The sequence below is a fragment of the Neltuma alba genome, unplaced genomic scaffold, assembly GCF_004799145.2.
Source record: "Neltuma alba isolate B1F8T4 unplaced genomic scaffold, ASM479914v2 tig00010128_pilon, whole genome shotgun sequence".
NCBI classification, from domain to species: Eukaryota; Viridiplantae; Streptophyta; class Magnoliopsida; order Fabales; family Fabaceae; genus Neltuma; species Neltuma alba.
The window spans coordinates 745,589-766,231 of record NW_021635079.1 but is presented as its reverse complement, the minus strand read 5'-3'; the positions used below and the strand labels follow the sequence as shown (position 1 = coordinate 766,231).

General features: G+C 37.1%; 1 long non-coding RNA gene across 1 annotated transcript; it reads right to left on the bottom strand.

The window, feature by feature from the left end:
• Positions 1-7,572: 7,572 nt before the first annotated feature.
• Positions 7,573-20,294, bottom strand: LOC114754319 (uncharacterized). Its single transcript, XR_003741149.1, has 3 exons — positions 20,284-20,294; positions 8,015-8,019; positions 7,573-7,743 (listed from the first exon to the last, which is right to left on the bottom strand). It is a non-coding gene; the product is annotated as an uncharacterized LOC114754319 (long non-coding RNA).
• Between the last annotated feature and the right edge of the window lie 349 nt (positions 20,295-20,643).

Genomic DNA, 20,643 nt, shown 5'->3' with positions numbered 1-20,643 from the left:
ATAAAATAAAACAAGCTAAATATAATATTATTTTATCGTTGCAAAAAATTATATTTTTGATGTACAGTGCTTTTTTTTTTTTGGGATTGAGATGTATAGTGCTTTGATTGCGGAAAGCTACCACTACCATCACAATTTTGACCTCAAATGTTTTTTTTTTAAAAAAAAGAACTACTAACCCCAACACATAACATAAATGCACACTACTATAAAAAAGATTTTTCACGATGCTAATTTATGGTGGTCATAAAAAAAACTGGAAAAAAAATATGACGGTAGTATTTTTGTAATTATAGGGAAGTAAATTTTACTTTTTACGGCTATTATCTAGAAAACTTGAAACATCCTTCCTTTAACTCCTCAGAGTATGCGCTTGGAAGCATTACGGTTCAAATGATTCATGAAACAAGCCCGTAGATTGAAAATTTACAATTTGGTTCTCGAGTTACTATTTACTGTTTAAATTTCATATTACAGGTCCAACTTCAAAAATCATAATGAATTCTATAAAAATCATATTAAGGTGCTCCAAAATTCTACTCGAAGCCTCTTTCAATTCTCTATAGGAAAAAATTATGAAACTGGACTTATCCTTGCCCAATTCATACAGTTTATTCCTTAAACTTTACTGTTCATTTAGTCAAAACTGTACGTTTTGGTTTCTCTGCCCTAACTTTGACCAAGCATAACTCTTAGCACACATATCCAGTTTAGGTGATCTACCACTTGTTTTAAAGATCAAGATGTTTACTTTAACCATACCAAATTTCATGGCTTAACTCATACATGTGATAGGTCAAACTGGAGCTGAAAGCTGACTACTCGAGGACCTACGTTTTATCCATTAGACAATTCTTGCTTTAATTCTTTTTATTGTTTTGGCACGCATAGCTTGTCTTTATTCTTTCCCATTCATTCTTATATATTTCCATTCATGCCATAAACATTCTAAATAAATACATTGCATCATTGGCATTCATATACATAATTTACATAATAGGAGAATTATACATTAATCAAAAGCTTCATTCATTAACATGAATAATTCTCCACTTTCTTCTCCTTCCTTCTCATGCTCTCCTTCATGCAATCATTGTCCATCATATTTGACCTAAATAGTTGGTTAGAGAGGGGTGAGATTCAGGAGAATCTCAATAGCAAATAATAACCACCCAAACATATATGGCAAGCTTGGTATTTATAACATACTTGCAACTTAACATTTCTATAACATGGTGGCATGTTTGGTAATCATCATGCATTAACTATAAAACACATAGGCCTATGACACATTTCAAACATATTCACAATCACAATGCATGAGTTCATAAAACCATATAAACACAGAACATGTCATACATGTAAGCAAATACCAAGCACATAAGAGTAGGATAAAGTTTGCTATCTTGTGTTTTTAAACTTTCTCTTTACTTTCTCTTGCTCCCTTTGCTACTGTAGAGATATTATAGGAGATATTATAAGATATGTAAATATCCTGTAATTAGTATATAGGATACGATATGATATGATTTCATAGTAATGAGCCATTAATACCTAGGCTCCTCTATTGTATATAAATACCCAATCGAAGTATCAATAAAATACACAATTTTCATTCTCTAAATTACATGGTACCAGAGCAGGTTTATTAGGTTAAAAAAAAAACGTTTTTTTCCGGTTCGTCCAGCGTCCCTGCACTGTTCACCGTCCCTACACTGTTCACGGAACTCCAGCCTCCCGTCCTCTACAGTGCACATGCGCCGGTCAACGGAGGTCGCAGGGTCCCGATCGATCAACCATCGGAGTCTTGTTGCCGTCTGAGCAGCGTGTGGCCTTCACGCGCCGTCACCCTCCGCTGCTGCACTGTTCACGCGCCGTCACGTCGCAGCGTTTTTCCGGCGTCTTCTCTCATTTTCCGGCGTCGTCGCTTCTGTTCTGACCCTTCCCTGCCGCTTCTACTTCCTGGGTCCCATTATTTGGTGTGATTCAGAGCACTTTTGGCTTCCTGAGAAAGCGTTGGCGCTCTGGTTTGTGGAATTCTAATCTACTTTTTATTCTGTGGTCCCTAGTGTGATCCATTTGACTGATTATGTTGGAAATTGTGCCCTAGGGGCCAATCATTATGTTTTGAACATTGTTAATTTATAAATTTATTAATTACGTTATCATATTATTTGCATGTTTATTGTGATGACTATCCTTGGATAACTCATGGTTTATCCTAAATGTCCCTGGTCGGTCATCTATGTGGCAGCAAAGATGAAATAAGACCAGTATGACTTTAAAGATATATAGAGATATAAATTAAAGTCATAGGCACATGTAAGAGTACAAGGTGTTGGACCGACCCACTATGAGAGAGCTGCATGGGTTAAGTCATAAGCTTCTCTCATATACAAACTATGTCACTGTGCCCTTTGACCTGAGATCATCATGGATTCCTACATGAGAAACGCTTAGCTTTGACCTAGTCAAAAGTCACTTTTGATCGAGTGATCATAAAGACTATGTTCAGGCTTAGTGTTTTTTTTCATGCGGAGGAATGTGAATGGTCAAGATGGAATTTGTCCCTCACATTCGTAGAGAGACATTACCGGGCCCGTTGATGAGTGAGTCTGAGAAATGTATGGCCATACTATAATGGAAAGGTAGTTTCGTTTCTATACTCAGACTACTCAGGGATCGAGAAAGTAACGGTCATGAATAGGAGGATGACGTTCTCCATGCCTTATCCATGACCAAAATGTCGTGTGACAAAAGGGACGCGATATGGTTGTATGAAAGGTTGCATCGTTCAATGATCCTCATATGTTTTGGGTAGTCGTGATGTCTTGCTAGAGACCGCTTACGACTTGTGAGTCATTATAGTTAATGGCCCACTACCAACTTCATATGGGCCTACAGGGTCGCACACAAAATAGCCCAACACGAGTTATGATGTCCAGATTCATTGAATCTAAGATATGTCCAGATTCAATGAATAATATAGGGTGGACGTGTATATATATATATAAATTCGTGTATATATATATTATATAAATATAAGAGATATTAATTGTTAGATTTAATTTATAAGGATAAATTAAATATATATAAATTAATTCCGTCATCTCTTTATTAAATAAATAGGTGAATTAAATCTGTGAGACGGATTTAATTTAAACCATATTTATTTAATTGTTCTCTTATCTGATTAGGCAATATTTGATATTGTATTAATTTTGGAATTAATTTAGAGTTAATTTCGAAATTAAATATTATTCATTAAACCTATGGCATCCTATATATTTGATATGAGGAGCTAGGGTTTTAAGCGTGAGAGTACCAACAAATAATAGACGGCCTAAGAGAGATAAGAGTGGACGGATTCTCTGAAAACCCTAGACAGACAAAAGGGCGCTAGCAAGCCGTCTGTAATCGGAGAGCTATTCGTGTGGATACCGGTAGAGGAAGCCGACCGGAGTTGTCGACTTCGAACGATAAAGGAGGCGAGCAGAGGCATCCTGAACGGCGGAATCACCGAGCCACTCGGAAACCGAACACCGAAGGTAATACTTCTTACTACCTGACTTAAACACGATCGGTAGATCCGGGCAAGGGATTGAAAGTTATAAAATTTTTTAAGTTTTTCCGCTGCGCGTCGTCTTTCAATTCCCTTCAGATTAGTGTTGCTGTGATAATTATTATCCTAATGGGTGATAACAAGTATGTTGTCCCTGAGGTGGTTCCAGTAGTCACTAAGATTACTGAACACAAACTAACTTGAAAAAATTATATAGATTGGAGTAAGACTATTCGTATTTATTTTCGGAGCATTGAGAAGGAAGATCACTTGACTGACAATCCTCCTGATGAAAAGGATGCCTCTCGCAAGTCATGGTTAAGAGATGATGCACGGCTTCTGTTACAACTTCGTAACTCTATTGATAGTGAGATCATGCCTTCTATTACTCATTGTGAATTTGTTAAAGAACTAATGGATTATTTGGCACTCTTATACTCAGGAAAGAACAACATCTCTCGTATTTACGAGGTCTGCAGATCGTTCTATCGGTCCGAGATGCTAGTTGACCGTTCCCTCACAAATTTCTTTATGGATTTTAAAAGCACCTATGAAGAGCTCAATGTTCTTATGCCTATTTCTGATGATAGGAAAGTTAATGTGTCTCACTGCGAGCAGATGGCCACCATGAGTTTTCTGACTGCACTGCCATCCCAATATGCGGCTGCTCGATCACAAATTTTGTCGGGAGCTAACATCCCCTCTCTTGAAGAAGCTTTCTCTCGTGTACTGAGAATTGAACAAAACCCTTCCTCAGCTCCCATTCCACCTACTAGTGCATTACTCAGTCGAGGCCAGAATGACAATCGAGGGCTCCCTAGTCGTAGTGGTCCGAAACCAGGAGGTGGTAATCAGGAGCCCAAGGAAGTGATATGTTACTACTGCAAGGAACCGGGACATACTAAACGCACATGTCGTAAGCTGCAAAACAAACAACAACGACAGAGCTCTGCCCATGTGGCCACAACAACCAGTGACATGGTTACTATCTCAGCTGCGAGTATGCTCAATTGAAATTTGCAAATCCCCCCGTGAGCACTGCTAGTGCAACAGGTAATGAGGCTACTACCCTTGTCTCTTCTTCCTCCAAATGGATCATAGACTCTGGTGCTACTGACCACATGATAGGTAACCGTCATCTCTTCTCTAGCTATAATTCTTATGCCAACCCTTCTGTTATCACAATTGCGGATGGTTCCCACTCTCGTGTCCTTGGATCTGGCACTGTTAAACCTACTCCTTCTATTTATTTAAAATATGTACTCAATGTCCCGAATCTTGCTTTTAACCTTTTGTCCCCTAGCAAGCTTACTCGCCAATTAAATTGTTGGGTCTCACTTTTTCCTGACCATTGCTTGATACAGGATCTTTTGATGAAGAAGATTATTGGTAGGGGCTACGAATCTGGTGGGCATTACTTCCTTGGTGATCAGGGGTCTTGTGCGGTGGCTTGTACTAGTGGTGTCACTCCATTTGAAGCACATTGTCGTTTGGGTCATTTATCTTTATCCTCTTTAAAAAAGGTTTATCCTCAATTTCAGCATTTGTCGTCTTTAGATTGTGAGTCGTGTCAGTTTGCTAAACATCATCGTCTACCGTTAGTGTCTAGAGTCAATAAACGGGCTTCGTCCCCTTTTGAGTTAGTGCACTCCGATATTTGGGGTCCGTGTCCAGTTGAGTCCAAAGGTGGTTTTAAATATTTTGTCACATTTGTTGATGATTATTCCCATACCACTTGGTTATATTTAATTAAAAATCGTTCTGAGCTTTTCTCTCACTTTTGTACTTTTGTTGCCGAAATTAAAACTCAATTCAATACGCTTGTCCACACCTTGCACAGTGATAATGCTAAAGAATATTTTTCTGAATCCTTTCGCTCTTTTATGCTTCAACATGACATTCTTCATCAATCTTCCTGTGTGGATACACTGGCTCAGAATGGTGTGGCCGAAAGAAAAAATTGTCACTTATTAAAAGTGGCCCGTGCACTTTTATTTCAAATGCAGGTTCCAAAACCATTCTGGGCAGATGCGGTCTCCACAGCTTGTTTTCTTATTAATCGCATGCCCTCCTCTGTCCTTGATGGTAACATTCCCTACACCACTCTCTTTCCTTCCAAAGCTTTGTTCCCTATTGATCCTAAGATCTTTGGCTGTGTTTGTTTTGTTCGAGATGTGCGTCCCACGGTCTCCAAATTAGACCCTAAGTCTCTTAAATGTGTCTTTCTTGGCTACTCTCGAGTTCAAAAGGGTTATCGATGTTTTTCTCCTACTTTGAATCATTATCTAGTTTCAGCCGATGTCACTTTTCAGGAATCTGTTGCCTACTTTGCATCTAATGCTTCCGCTTCACCTTCTCCACCGGCAGAGAGGATACCTTTCTGGTATATTCTGTTAGTCCAAGCTTACCACCAGCACCAGCTCCCGTATTGGCACCTGGTCAACCACCTTTGTCTTAGGTCTACACTAGACATTTGAAGGAAACTACTCCTACTGTTGCGCCACATTCTGCTCCACCATTATCTGCTTCGTCATCTGATCCTGCAGCAAGCATCATGCACCCTGAGCCTGACCCTGCTCCAGGTCTAGATGTCGATCCCTCAATTAACTCTGAGACACCTCCTGTTCCAGATCCAAATCCCTCCCTTGATTTGCCCATTGCCCTTCGTAAAGATAAACGTACTTGTGCCCATCCTATTTCTTCTTTTGTTTCATATAACCACCTTCCTTCTGTTTCTCTTGCCTTTGTTGCCTCTTTAGATACTATTTCAGTACGTAAGTCCCTTCATGAAGCCTTATCCCACCCGGGTTGGCGTACTGCTATGGAAGAAGAGATGGCGGCCCTTCATTGTGCTGGCACATGGACCTTAGTAGATTTACCAGCAGGAAAGAAAGTTATTGGGTGTAAGTGGGTGTTGAGCCCTAAAGTTAAGGCGGATGGTACACTTGAACGCCTCAAGGCTCGCCTTGTCGCAAAAGGCTATGCTCAAAAGTATGGTATTGACTACTTTGAGACTTTTTCTCTTGTGGCCAAGCTCTCTTCTGTTCATCTGTTTATCTCCATGGCCGCTACCTATAGTTGGGATCTCCATTAATTAGATATAAAAAATGCATTCTTGAACGGTGATCTCCTTGAAGAAGTGTATATGGAGCAACTACCAGGTTTTGTTGCTCAGGGGGAGCGTGGGAAGGTGTGTCGCCTTAAGAAATCACTCTATGGCTTAAAACAAAGTCCTTGGGCATGGTTTGACAGATTTAGTACTATTGTGAAGAACTTTGGCCTGCACCAGAGTAAGTGTGATCATTCTGTGTTCTATCAGCAAACAAGTGCTGGCATGATCCTACTGGTTGTGTATGTCGATGACATTGTGATTACAGGAAACAATGCCTCGGGGATATCATCTCTCAAGTCGTTCCTTAACTCATATTTCCAAACGAAGGATCTGGGTTCATTGAAGTATTTTCTGGGAATTAAAGTCATGAGGAGCAAGAAAGGCATCTTATTGACTCAGAGAAAGTATGTTCTTGATCTGCTGAAAGAAACTAGGAAACTAGGGGCTGCCTCGACCAGCTTCCCTATGGTCTATAATCCTCTACTTGATGCTGATGGTAGCATACCATGTGAAAATCCTGATGAGGCTGCTAAGAGCAAGCCATTTGAAAATCCAGAGAGGTATAGGAGACTAATTGGGAAGTTGAATTACCCTACAGTGACCCATCCTGATATCACCTATCCAGTAAGTGTCCTTAGCCAATTTATGGTTGCGCCAACTGTCCGACAATGGGAAGCCTTAGAGCATTGTTACACTACTTGAAGGGATCCTCGGGTCGTGGGATATTGTACAAGAATCATGGTCACACAGACATTGAGTGCTTTTGTGATGCTGATCATGGTGGGTCGAAAGCCACGAGACGATCTACTACAGGATACTGTGTTTTTGTAGGAGGCAACTTGGTGTCCTGGAAAAGCAAGAAACAGAATGTGGTGTCACAATCAAGTGCAAAAGCGGAATACAGAGCCATGGCGCAATCTGTATGTGAGATAGTTTGGATATACCAGCTACTAAAAGAGGTTGGTCTTAAAATCTCGTTACCAGCAAAGTTGTGGTGTGATAATAAAGCAGCCCTACACATAGCTTCGAATTCGGTCTTTCATGAACGAACGAAACATATTGAGATTGACTGTCATTTCATCTGAGACAAGCTCAAGGAAAACTTCATCTCTACAGGACATGTCAGATCCAGCGACCAGTTGGGTGATCTTCTCACCAAAGCTCTCAATGGGGTTCGAGTTGAATATCTTTGTAACAAGTTGGGCATGATTGACATCTATGCTCCAACTTGAGGGGGAGTATAGAGATATTATAGGAGAAATTATAAGATATGTAAATATCCTGTAATTAGTATATAGGATACGATATGATATGATTTCATAGTAATGAGCTATTAATACCTAGGCTCCTCTATTGTATATAAATACCCAATTGAAGTATCAATAAAATACACAATTTTCATTCTCTAAATTACAGCTACCAACCATTAGGGTTATTTGCTCAACCTTTGCCATTCATCTTTCTCAATATACCATGATCCTAAATGCATCAACACATCATTTTCATTCATTCATTAGAGTTATGGTAATCAATAACATCAACACTTTGTTTTCTGAGTTTATTGACTTCTAACTTTTGAGCTTGATTTCCAACCTTTCTAAAATTAATTCTACATGCTATTCCCACACAATTTTGCATGTAGAATCCATTTCCAAGCTCAAGTAATCAAAATCAAACTCCTTCCCCATGAACTAGCCTTGACTGAAATACGACTCAAGTTACATAGTCATGAAATTTAACCAATTTCAACATAAAGCCACTTGATTCTTATTCCTTTCAAACCTTTAGCTTTAAACATTATTCTAACATTAATTTCATCTTCTCCTATTCTTAAGAATTTTGTGCAGCATGTCCCCTTAGAGTTTCAAGCTCCCAAAAATCCATAACCAATCTCAACAACAAGAGTAGTAAAAACTACATTAAAAACCGTGAACATACCTTGTTTTGGAGCTTGATCTTGCATGGAGTCACTTGGCCTTTCTCCCTTCTTCTTCTTTCTCTCTCTAGAATCCATTTTAAAAGAGTTTCCTTATGGTTCCATGAGCTTACACGAAAATGAGGGGTGGGAAGGGAGCATTTATAGAAAATAAGACTGAATCTGGACCGTTGATCTTAAAAATATGTGGCTTGATCTGGACTGTCCATTTTCTCTTTTTATCTTGTGATGACATGTGTCCTATGACATCATGCTTACATCATATTGATGACATCATGCTTACATCATCAAGCCACATGCTTTTAATCCAACTGTACATGTGTCTTGCATCCGACCGTCTACGTGTCTTCCATCCGACCGTACACGTGTCTTGCATCCAGATGTACACGTAATACGTTCTTTTCCTATCTAATTGTACACTTGTCTTTTCTATATTCCTTCATCATTTTGGCATTAAAATAGGGGGAAATTAATATAAAATTGGTGCAAAATACAACCCTTAGGCATTCCTTCACCTATCTTGCCATTCTGCACCGTATAGGGTACTTTTTGGGGTCTTGACTTTTTCGAGACCATTGGGACATGTTATGACACCATTTTCTCACCTTAAATAAATCCACATGGCATTATATAACATGCCCAAAGAGAGAGTGATGCTCTTCCCTTGTTCTTCCATTAAAATAATTAAAATAAATAATAATATTTATTTCGGAGTGAACTTGATTGAATTCTTTCTACCGGTCTGTGACTCTGAGAATCTATCTCCAGGTACGAGTACTATTTATTCAACACGGGGAATTCCTCTAATTTTTCTTAAGTCAAAAGTCAACCTCTTGACCTTTGACTTTAACTTTTCTCGGATAGTATATAAATAGGTTTTAAATTATACTAAAGCCAACATCTTCGCTTTCTGGGGACGGAATTATTTTTAAAACCTGTGATAACTCCTCAAGTATTTTTTTTCCATTTTGTCTGATTATCTGAGGCCTCTCTATACTTTAAATAATTCATTTTTGAAAATATTCCAAATTAGTCAAAATCTTGGAAATTCCACAATTTCCTTCCAAGGGCATTTTCGTTATTTTTAGCCTCATATAGGCCTCTAAACCTTATTCCTATTTTTTTAAAATTTTTCTGAAGTGTTCAAGCCTTAACCTACCATTTCCCATTTTCTGGGATTTTTCTGGGATTTTTGGGCATCATTTCTATTTTTGCCCTTACCAGCTCAAAACTTTACAAAATTATGATTTTACCCCTGGTTTGGCTTAACCTCAAAATTCACCTCATTGAGGCCTTCAACATAACTTTTGGCCTACATTTATCCGTATTTCTCATTCTTGAGCCTCGGGACTTCATTAGAGTATCTAACTTTCTCTTTTTTCAATCCCAGAAAACTTTCCCTTTGAGATTTAGTCCCTAGGAATCCCTCTGTCCTTCTAGGAAATCTCAAGGACCTCTGTTAAAAAGGGTTTGGTAGCTTACCCATTTCAGGATAATTATGGTACTTTTAGACCCAAAATTCAGGATGTGACAATCTCCCCCTCTCAAAAGAAATTTTGTCCTCGAAATTTCCGGGTCAAACCTCTATTCTTAACGTTAATGAGAGGTTAACTGAGGAGAACATCTTCATTTATACTCAACTTTGGCCTCTTTATCCTTACATTATACCTCATTGCCAGGTTTCAATCCTGGAATTCATCCTTACATAGCTTTCTGTTCACTATTTTCCTGTCAATTATACGGGCATGGCTTTTGCTTTTACGTATCTTATCATCACTGATCGTATTCTTCTTATACTTTAGGCCTACTCTTTCATGATAATGCCATGACAGTGTATCTATCTTCATGATATTTTACTATACCATGGCATTTTAAGTTCCTTTAACACTGCCTTTATTAGGTCTTTTCGGCATATTTTGTCATTCTCATCTTTACTTAAGGGCCTATCTTCTTTCTTTCACATTCTTATTTCACATATAGCTTGCCTGAATACATAACCTTTAGGACTTACAGCCTGTGGTTCTCTTAATTCTTACTTTCCTCACTTTCTTTTGTTGACTAGAACAGAATTAAACTCGACCTATTCAACAATAATAGTGTCTGTGGAAAAGTTAAGGGTACTCTCTCTGTACTAAGTAACCAACCTGAGGAGGTTTTCTCATCTTAGACTCATCCCCGGTCATCTCATTCTCACGCTCTAAAGAGATACCACCCTTCTGGCTCAATAACCTTCTTCTAGGCTTAGTCTACTGTGACCTTAAGAGCTACCGCGCTCTCCCGTAAGCCTCTTCAGGATCTACTATGACCCTAGATTTTTTGTCCATTCTGCCTGAGCCATATCCACTCTTTAGGAGCCTTTAGACCAGTGGACTGAGTCAAGGAATAAGTCACCTACCCTCAACTGGTAACTTGACTGATTATTCCCTAAGACTGATCACAAATGTTAGTATTGTCTTCTTAGGCCTTACTCAATCCTTTCTGTCAACTCTAAAATCATTCATCTTTCCTGCCTTTCCTTTTCTCTTACTTTTAGCTACCTCAGGCTATTTTTCTTTTATTTATGCTCTTTTAATTCTCCAGGCCATTGGCTCACAACCATGGCCTTTTAGGCTTGTCATCGTATCCATGTTAGTCTGCCATATCTTATGATTTACTTTCTCATCTTACAGGGAGAAGTCTTGAAAAATCATCTCTATCATCTTTTTAGGTATTCCATCCTTTCATTGCTCTTGGCCAACTTTGCTCTCATTGGGGTAAAGTTAACTTCGTGAGCCTTTCCCCGGCTACTGTTATTCTTGCCGTGGAAAGACGTGTTGCTCACAGCAGAGCATGTATACTCAACCACTTTCCCTACCTTGATGGAGGACATAACACTTTTACAGGGACGACGTCAACTCTACTGCTTCGAGAGGACACGCTGTTACCTTCATAACATTGTCAACCCCATCATAACCATTTCCTTCCCTTCCCTTCAAAGAATAGCTCACTCCTAATAGAGCGGTGTCCACTCTGCGTCAAAGAACCACCTCCCAATTTGAGAGACATTCTATGGCCAAGACTTGTCGGTTACTTAATCTCTGTCCCAACACATTCTTGCATGTCAAATCCTTATTAGGGGAGCCTTTCGACCTGACTCATTTGATTACTATGGTAGTGGCATCTGTCTATAGGAATCTCACCTCTTAAATTCATTACTGGCCTGAGTGCTATGGTCACACTTCTCATTAATGCCTTAGGGATACAAAGGAATACTCACTAGTCCCCTTACGGTATATCTAAGCATCATCAGGCTCTAGGCATTATTGGGAACTTATTTATCTCTTTCTATGTATCAGTTTCCAGTGTAACCATCAACTATCACATTCCCATCTATTTTCATTCAACTCTATCCTCAAGAGCAATCTTGCTTAGCTCTATTCTTTCTAACTTTCTTTACTTTCTGACCAATCATTCCTATGGTCAGGTATTGATCATCATATACTGATCACATCACACAACGAATATTCAATCACCTTGCTGCGTGGCGTCTAGGCCAAGCACCTAACTCATCATCGATTATTTATTCAATATTATCTTATCTCTATCCCTCTTGGTCTACTATCCCTTAAGAGTTTCTACCTCTATTCAGGGATTTGAACAAATCTCAAGCATCTTATCCTGTTATCTTGCCTCTATCGAGGTCACATTGATTACTTAAGGTTTAGGTTGCTACTTGTTTCCCCTACTAGAGCACTGACTCATACCCCTAATTGGCTTATTGTACTCTTAGCCACTATCCTCTAGGGGAGTCCTTTGAATTTGACTCAAACCCCGGTCAAGCTTTCTCAGCTCAACCATTCCTTTTCTGAGGGGGAGCCCCTTAGCAATGACTACCTATCTCTTAGGTTACATTTTATCATTCCTTACTTCTCCTCTATGTCCATTTCCCTTAGAGAATCACCTCAATCTCATAACCTTAGTTGGACTAATCCTGATAACCCATCACTTTCCTTGATAGAGATTTCACCCATACTAGGCTTTGGTTGAACCAGTGCTCCGTTTATACCTTTGTCAGAGCTTTTACCAGATCTTTTGTTCCATTTAAACAATTACCAGAACCAGGTTCTGATAACAAAATAAAACATCTTTTCTTTAACCCCTCAGAGTACGTGCTTGGAAGCATTACGGTTTAAGCGATTCACGAAACAAGCCCATGGATTGAAAATTTACAGTTTGGTTCTCAGGTTACTATTCATTGTTTAAATTTCATATTACACGTCTAACTTAAAAAATCATAACCAATTCTATAAAATCCATATTAAGGTGCTCCAAAATTCTACTTGAAGCCTCTTTCAATTCTCTATAGGAAAACATTATGAAACTGGACTTATCCTTGCCCAATTTGTACAATTTATTCCTTAAACTTTACTGTTCATTTAGTCAAAACTGTACGTTTTGGTTTCTCTGCCCTAACTTTGACCAAGCATAACTCTTAGCACACATATCCAGTTTAGGTGATCTACCTCTTGTTTTAAAGATCAAGATGTGTACTTTAACCATACCAAATTTCATGGCTTAACTCATACATGTGGTAGGTCAAACTGGAGCTGGAATCTAACTGCTCCAGGACCTACGTTTTATCCATTAGACAATTCTTGCTTTAATTCTTTTTATTGTTTTGGCACGCATAGCTTGGCTTTATTCTTTCCCATTCATTCTTATATATTTCCATTCATGCCATAAACATTCTAAATAAATACATTGCATCATTGGCATTCATATACATAATTTACATAATAGGAGAATTATACATTAACCAAAAGCTTCATTCATTGACATGAATAATTCTCCACTTTCTTCTCCTTCCTTCTCATGCTCTCCTTCATGCAATCATTGTCCATCATACTTGACCTAAATGTTTGGTTAGAGAGGGGTGACATTCGGGAGAATCTTAGTAGCAAACAATAACCACCCAAAAATACATGGCAAGCTTGGTATTTATAACATGCTTGCAACTTAACATTTCTATAACATGGTGGCATGTTTGGTAATCATCATGCATTAACTATAAAACACATAGGCCTATGACACATTTCAAACATATTCACAATCATAATGCATGAGTTCATAAAACCATATAAACACAGAACATGTCATACATGCAAGCAAATACCAAGCACATAAGAGTAGGATAAAGTTTGCTATCTTGTGTCTTTAAACTTTCTCTTTACTTTCTTTTGCTCCCTTTGCTACCAACCATTAGGGTTGTTTGCTCAACCTTTGCCATTCATCTTTCTCAATGTACCATGATCCTAAATGCATCAACACATCATTTTCATTCATTCATTAGAGCCATGGTAATCAATAACATCAACACTTTGTTTTCTTTGAGTTATATTGAGTTCTAACTTTTGAGCTTGATTTCCAACCTTTCTAAAATTAATTCTACATGCCATTCCCACACAATTTTGCATGTAGAATCCATTTCCAAGCTCAAAGTAATCAAAATCAAACTCCTTCCCCATGAACTAGCCTTGATCGAAATACGACTCAATTTACATAGTCATGAAATTTAACCAATTTCAACATAAAGCCACTTGATTCTTATTCCTTTCAAACCTTTAGCTTTAAACATTATTCTAACATTAATTTTATCTTCTCCTATTCTTAAGAATTTCATGCAGCATGTGCCCTTAGAGTTTCAAGCTCCCAAAAATCCATAACCAATCTCAACAACAATAAGAGTTGGTAAAAACTACATTAAAAACCGTGAACATACCTTGTTTTGGAGCTTGATCTTGCATGGGGTCACTTGGCCTTTCTCCTTCTTTCTTCTTTCTCTCTCTAGAATCCATTTTAAAAGAGTTTCCTTATGGTTCCATGAGCTTACACGAAAATGAGGGGTGGGAAGGGAGCATTTATAGAAAATAAGACTGAATCTGGGCCGTTGATCTTAAAAATATTTGGCTTGATCTGGACTATCCATTTTCTCTTTTTATCTTGTGATGACATGTGTCCTATGACATCATGCTTACATCATATTGATGACATCATGCTTGCATCATCAAGCCACATGCTTTTAATCCAACTGTCTATGTGTCTTACATCCGACCGTACACGTGTCTTGCATCCGACCGTACACGCCGTACATGTAATACCTTCTTTTCCCACTAACCATACACTTGTCTCTTCTATAGGGAGGAAATTAATATAAAATTCGTGCAAAATACAACCCTTAGGCATTCCTCCACCTATCTTGCTATTCTGCACCGTATAGGGTACTTTTTGGGGTTTTGACTTTCCTGGGGCCACTGGGACATGTTATGGCTCTATTTTCTCACCTCAAATAAATCCACATGGCATTATATAATATGCCCAAAGAGAGAGTGATGCTTTTCCCTTGTTCCTCCATTAAAATAATTAAAATAATTAATAATATTTATTTCAGAGTGAACTTGACCGAATTCTTTCTACCGGTCTACGACTCTAAGAATTTGTCTCCAGGTACCAGTACTATTTATTCATCACGGGGAATTCCTCTAATTTTTCTTAAGTCAAAAGTCGATCTCTAGACCTTTGACTTTGACTTTTCCCGGATAGTGTATAAATATGCTTTAAATTCTATTAAAGCCAACATCTTTGCTTTTTGGGAACGGAATTATTTTTAAAACCTGTGATAACTTCTCAAGTATTTTTTTCCCATTTTGTCTGATTATCTAAAGCCTCTCTATACTTTAAATAATTTATTTTTGAAAATATTCCAAATCAGTCAAAACCCTGAGAATTCCACAATTTCCTTCCAAGGGCATTTTTATCATTTTTAGCCTCATACAGGCCTTTGAACCTTATTCCTATTTTTCTAAAAAAATTTTGAAGTGTTCAGGCCTTAACTTACCATTTTCTATTTTCTGGGATTTTTGGGCATAAGTTCTATTTTTGGCCCTTACCAGCTCAAAACTTTGCAAAATTATGATTTTGCCCTTGGTTTGGATTAACCTCAAAATTCATCTCATTGAGACCTCCAACATAACCTTTAGCCTATATTTATCCCTATTTCTCATTCTTAGGCCTCGAGACTTCACCAGAGTCTCTAACTTTCTCTTTTCTCGATCCCAGAAAACTTTCCCTTTACAATTTAGTCCCTAAGAATCCCTCTGTCCTTCCAGGAAATCTTTGAGACCTTTACCAAAAAAGGTCTAGTAGCCTGCCCATTTCATGCTAATTTTGGTATTTTTAGATCCAAAATTCAGGATGTGACAAAACCATCATGAAAAGTTCTTTTTATGGTGGTTTTTAAGAAAGCTGCTGTGAAAAGTATTTTTACGATAGTTTTTAAAAAAACCGCCATAACAAATACTTTCAATGGCAGTTTTTGAAATAACTTTCTTAAAAAGTCTATCAGAATTTTAAAACCCTATCTCTCGTGTGATAGTTTTCACTTTTCACAGTCAGAGCTCATGGTTCCCCATTTTCGTCCCTACTTGATTTTCTCCCTCTTCCTACCTTTGTCAGCATTTATCCTTTGCTTCTATTGTCTCTGCCATGTTCTTCCATCACCATTGCTGTCGCTGTCGCTGTTGTTGTCGCCATCGCCTCATCGTCTTTATTCTTATTTGTGAGTTTTTCATCTTTTCTCCTCCATTCTTTTCATGGGTTTCATAGTTTTCGTCGTTTGGTTGTTTTCTTTGATTAAAAATATGATGCTTGTTATGAATTTAAATAGATTTGATTTTTGTCTCTCCCCTTCTTTAAACATACTTTGATACTTGAAAGCTTGAATAGATCCAATTTCTCTCTCCCTCATTTTGTAAATCAGAGTTTGACAGCTTAAAATTCATGAAGTTTATCATATTTGAGTCTTTGATTTTACCTTTATTAAATCTTAGTGGCTTCAATCTGGTAGTTGAAGGTGAAACTAAGTGGTGCTATTACGGTGGGAAACAAATCTATGTTTGCTCAATCAAAATGCTTTTGATTGGTACAAGTTATTGGTTAATTAATTCTCAAACCTCTTCCTTTGGGGCTTTGTTCCCCCATTCCATCCTAATTTGATGAAAGGTAAACTAAAAAAAAAAAAACTTTTCATAGTGGTTATTTATATAACCACCATGAAAAGTCACATAGCACAACAGTTCTTAAAACCGCTATGAAATTCTCTGCATTTTATGTTGATGGCATAGACGTCACTCTCAAAACCGCTGTGAAAAGCTCATTTTAACTGCAGTTAAATGTCTTTTTTGTAGTAGTGGTAGTTAGATAAGAAGCAGATAATGATGATGTGTAGATACAATAAATAATTTTGTTTGATTTGCCAAAGTCAACTGATATCTATATTGTTAATTAATTTAGATTTTAGCTGAGTGAAGTCCTATAATTTTTTAATGAAAATTGAAGAATTTGCTTAAAAATGTGAGTCACTTGTTACCTAACCCGACTATCATTTTGTTTATGTAGTCTTTTTTTTTCCTAATTTTGATTCAGCCTTGATCGATATATTTAAATTGATCGTTTGGTATAATGGAATGAAAAAAGATTTTTTGAATAATGTGATTTGCACTCTAGCAACCAAATACAATTTTAATACTTATTTCCATCTCTTTCTCCTTTATATTATTTAGGGTAAAAGTGCATCTAGCACCCCGAACTATTTTTAGAGGTACACCCAACACCCTAAAATATTTATGGGTGCAATGTTTACCCCAATATAATTATTTTAGTTCAATTTCTCCCCTCCACTAACAATCTACCAAAAGGATGTTTATTTTTACCAGATAAGCAATTTATTTTTTAAAAAATAATGACACCTAAGCATGAAAAAGCCACCTCTGTTTTTTTTTTTTGAAAAAACAAATGGGATATAAAGCTAGGTTTAGGTTTTGTAAAACATATGTGCGAAGATAACAAGGAGAACTAGGCGACAAAGTCAGTGGTGTGCGTGTGAGGAAAAGCATTGACAATCAAGTAAAACTCATCTATACTATACAGTTTGATTCTTCCTTCTATGTTGTAGTGAAATCTCATGAAAGCCCTCAATTGAAAGTGGATCTTACTAAAAAGATTTTGTCTTTTATTCAGAAAATGATTATAGATGCGAATCTTAAAGATGATGTGGACTGGGATAAAGATGATTTGGGTGTAGACAAAGATCATGGGAGGTGCACAAAGATGACGTGGAGATGGTTAATGGCGATGATGTGGATTTCATGATGAAGAAAAGCATGGAAGGTACTTGTAAATTCTATTCAGAACCTGGTTATGATTCTTAATTGCTTGTTCTATTTTTTTTGAATTGGCTTATTCTTCCTCCGCCGTATTGATCTTTTAATCACTTTTCACACTCAAATGTAGTTGTGTTTAATACATTGAAGGATCTTGCTCTGTTCATAATTTCTTCCTTATGTGAATAACTAAGTATTTCATGTGAGAAATTAAATTCCAAATTGCATTACTAGTTAAGCCTCGTACATGGGAAATTTAGCATTATATCAACCCACTGATTTCACTTATTGTAAGCATCGCCATCGTATTTAATAACTTAAATGCAATTTTTTGAACCATATTTAGCAACACCATCATATTTAATAACATAAATTCGATTTTTTAAACCATATTCAACAGTACTATCATATATATTGTACGCTAGGAATAGCTAGACAATTTTGACTCTGACCTTGTTAAGTGTCATAGTTGAAGGACCCTAAAATGGTTCTGAATTTATTTGGGATCTATCTCACTGAGAATTTGTTAATTCCTTTATGTTATATTATTTGTTAATTGTTATTTGCGGCAAACAAGACCTTGCAATACGAATTTGTTAATTGCTTTATGTTACATTATCCATTGTATTACAATTGATTTTGTTTGCTGCAATAGAGTCATTAAATGAGCAATCTGAGGGTGAAGAGAAAGATTCAGAAGGTGAAGAATCTAATGGTGATGAGGAGAAGTTAGGAATTGAAGAATTTGACAGTGAGGATGAACTAAGGGAGTTGATTGATCATAATGACATAAACAAAGGACCCTTTTTCATGTTGGGAATGACATTTGCCAACCATGAAGAATTGAAGAAGGCCATTAACCAATATGCAATAATGTATGGGGTTAAAGTCAGATTATCCAAGAGTAAGTCCTTGAAAGTGAGAGCTATATGTCAAGAGGGATGTCCTTTCGTTTTGTATGCTTCAAAAGAGGGAGCCAACCCTGGATTAAAAGTAAAAACTCTGTGTTATGAGCACAGATGCCTTAGGATTTATAAGAACCCAAGAGCCAGTGCAAAGTGGCTAGCTGGGTACTTTAAAAATAAGATTCAAGAGAGACCATAATATAAAATAAGAGATATGAAAAAAGATGTAGAAGCTAACTTAAAGTTGCATGTGAGCCTCCATAAATGCAAAAGAGCAAAGATGTTAATAATGGAAGAAATGGAAGGAAGTTATAAGGATGAGTTTGAAAATTTAGAAGCTTATTGCAATGAGTTGAGAAGCTCAAACCCAGGTTTGGATATCAGTGTGGAAGTGAGCAAAGAAGCTTTAGAGAATGGGAGAAGAGTATTTAATAGAATGTATGTTTGCTTTAATGCTTGCAAGGTAAGATTGATGTCTATAGGTTTTATTTATTCTAATTATTTACTATAATACCTTAAATATGTATGTACGAATTAATTGGTTGTTTATTTTTGCATGGTTTATAGATTGGGTGGAAGGCTGGTTGTAGGCCATTTATTGGGTTGGATGGGACTTTTCTAAAAGATAAAGCTAGAGGAATTCTTCTCGCACAATAGGGATTGATGCAAATAATTCTTTATATTCACTTGCATTTGGATTGACTCAACAAGAGAATAAAGTAAATTGAAAATGGTTTTTGCAATGGCTCAAAGAGTCATTAGATCTTGGGGATGGATCAACAGTCACATTAATGTCTGATATGCAAAAGGTACTTGTAATCACTTCACAATATTTCATTCTATCATATTCATAGTTCTAAATTGAGCTTTTTATTTTTAGGGACTGTATTTGGCTGTTCAAGAGGTTCTACCTGAGTGTGAGCATTGGTTATGTGCTAGACATATTTATACAAATTGGAGCAAATGGTAGAGGGGACTTGAGCTGCAGGAAAAAAAAATTTTCTTGTGTGTGGACCACATTTGATGAGCAGTTTAAGGACAACCTAAAACAACTAGGAGGGTTGAACAAGGAGGCAGCAAAATCAGCTATGTCCTATGGTCCACAACAATGGGTAAGAGCATATTTTAGCAATAGGTCTCAATCGTGGATTGTGGACAATAATGTAAGTGAAAGCTTGAATGTATGGATAGACAAATATAGGTATCTTCCTGTTATTCATATGTTTGAAGGGATAAGAGAGAAGTTGATGATTAAATGGGCTGATAGTGTCAAAATTGCACAAAAATGGAATTGTGACTTTAGCCCAAAATGTGTTGAACTATTTGAGTCCAATAGACACTTGGCTATGGGTTGTCGAGTAGTTTTCAATGAGAATGAAGGATATGAAATAAGGAAGGGGTCAGATAAACATACTGTTTTCCTTGGTAGGAAGTTATGTGCTTGTAGGGTATAGGAATTAACGAGGATCCCTTGCCAACATACAATTTGTGCATTTTATCATACCAAAATTGAACCAAGTTGTCACATATCCAAATACCATAATAAGAGCACATACTTGGCTAGTTATGACATGAAATTACAACCTGTTAAGGATAAAAATTTCTGGAAGATAGAGAATTTTCAGTCTATATACCCCCTACTATTATGTAAGTTGCCTGGAAAACCCAAGAAAAAAAGAAAGAGAACTGAAGGAGCAAGTAGGATGAAAAGGGTAGGGATTGTTTAACAAAATGCTCCTCATGATGAGGCTGCAATGCAACAACCAATAACTAAAAAGTTGACAAAGTCAAGTTCTAGAAGTAGATGCAGTATTTATAGGCAAGAAGGGCACAACAAATCAACCTATAAGGAGGTAAGTGTATCCTAAAGTATTTTGTTAACTAGTTTTGGCATGTTTCCTAGTTTAATAATAATTCTTCATTGGTTTGTC